This window comes from Seriola lalandi, unplaced genomic scaffold (genome assembly GCF_002814215.2).
Source record: "Seriola lalandi dorsalis isolate HSWRI2012SDOR001 ecotype SW California unplaced genomic scaffold, Sedor1 jcf7180002003401, whole genome shotgun sequence".
Taxonomy (NCBI): domain Eukaryota; kingdom Metazoa; phylum Chordata; class Actinopteri; order Carangiformes; family Carangidae; genus Seriola; species Seriola lalandi.
Genome location: NW_019474057.1, coordinates 1 through 1,793, shown reverse-complemented (window position 1 = coordinate 1,793; position 1,793 = coordinate 1). Strand labels below are relative to the sequence as shown.

Below are 1,793 nucleotides of genomic sequence, written 5' to 3'. Positions count from 1 at the left end.
GGGGGGGGGTTCTGATTTACAGCTCTGTGGTTTTTATGGACCATGTGACACTCATGCCTTTGGGTCTAACCCTTTGCAATGAGTTGGACTTCCTCCTCTGTCTCCTCACTCCATCCTGGTGAATCCCTCTGCTTGGACTACTTGATGAGAGCCAGACCACAGCTCAGAGGTGAGATGACGACCTCTAACCTGACTATTGGTCACAGTGTTAGCTGTGAGATTTCTCCTGTTCACTCCTTAATCCATTTTTAATCAAAATGAAAATGAAGAAACTATATGTTTAAACTGCGTACTTTTCAGCTAATTTTTTCACCATGCAGGAAAAAGCTTAAAAGACCAGCCCACCGTCTCTCCAGCTACATGTCCATGAGCAGTGACGAGGCAATGGATCATCCTACATTTAGAAAAAGACACCGTTCTGATGAACAGAGGTGAGAATTCAACACTGATTATGGTTTGCTTTTTGTCACCCACTCAGGTGTAATATATAAAGTTTTAAATGTGTATTTGGCCACTTATGAATAACCTAACATAGGTGGAGAGTAAACCTACAGTAAACCAGTTACACTGCATCTGCAAAAGCTAAGAAACTAATTTATGATAAACAATGTCAATGATAAAAGGGTTTCATCCACAGTTCAGGCTCAGTAAAGAGCTCAGTCAATTACTCCCCAACCTTATGAAATTTATTAATGACATATTTTTATCCTCTTTGACTGGCCAAAACATCTTTTTTTTAAACTATATTATTATTCTATTCCTTATGCACACACCAAAATTCAGAAAGCAAAGCATGTATTTAGGCACTTTAAAACAAACATCAGTATAAAACACATGAAATGACTTTCTTCTCAGGCAGAAAACAGTATTTTATTATGGTACTATTACTATTAGGGTACCCGCTAATAGAACATATCAAAATTTTGACTAAGGTATGAAATGATATTTGATTAAATAATTTCACATCGTTACTGTCTGGATAGTTCCTCTCCATCATCTATTAAGTCCATTCATGTCACAAAAGCAATAAATAATAATAATATATCCCCAAACGTTTTCAAATATCCTTTTTCCCTTTAATATATTAGTGAAGCTTGGTAGGTTAGTCTTTTTCCAACATAATACAGTCCATCAGTTTGTGTATTGCCCTTAATAATTCCTCACATAAAATCATGTTTACGTATAAAGTGGTGTCATAACCATGTTTTTTACTTGTGTTCTGTTCAGCACGTTTCTTTTCTCAGAAAACGATACAGAGGAGGACGTTTCAACAGATGATGGTTATATCGTCCCCTCTTCAGACCATCGGTGAGTCAAACTGGTCACACTGGCTGTAACATGAAAACAGCATTTTAAAATTTCAGCTGTTTAATTAGACGTTTTAGTTTTGCAGAACTGAAGCGTATAGAAGAGAAGGGAGGGGGTCCCTTGAACATCATGTACTGCAGCAGCTGGTGAGGCAGGATGGCTAACAAGTTATTTTCCCACCCTGGTCGTCTTCCTCTTTCCCACCAGAGTCCCTTTGGAGAGACCAGGTTCCCCTGAACTCAGTGGTGTGTCCAAGAGGAGTGAGAGGTCAAAAGGTCACCTCACCAATGTCAGAAAAAGACCCTCCTCTCATAAAAAGAAGTAAGTTTTACTAACATTAGACTCTAACTCGCAGAAACACAGACTCTCTGAAATTAAATTAAATAAAGAAAGTGAATTTATAAAGTAAGTGTAACCAATTAATCCTCAGTCCTAGCGTCCACTGTGGGCAGTGTAAATATTCTCTGGTGTTTCTGTCAGGAAAA

General features: G+C 38.0%; 1 long non-coding RNA gene across 1 annotated transcript; it reads left to right on the top strand.

Annotated features, from left to right (window-relative positions):
- The first annotated feature begins 6 nt into the window (after positions 1–6).
- LOC147820060 (uncharacterized) lies at positions 7–1,629 on the top strand. The gene is made up of 4 exons (XR_015438032.1): positions 7–169; positions 321–431; positions 1,228–1,308; positions 1,516–1,629. It is a non-coding gene; the product is annotated as an uncharacterized LOC147820060 (long non-coding RNA).
- The last annotated feature ends 164 nt before the right edge of the window (positions 1,630–1,793 follow it).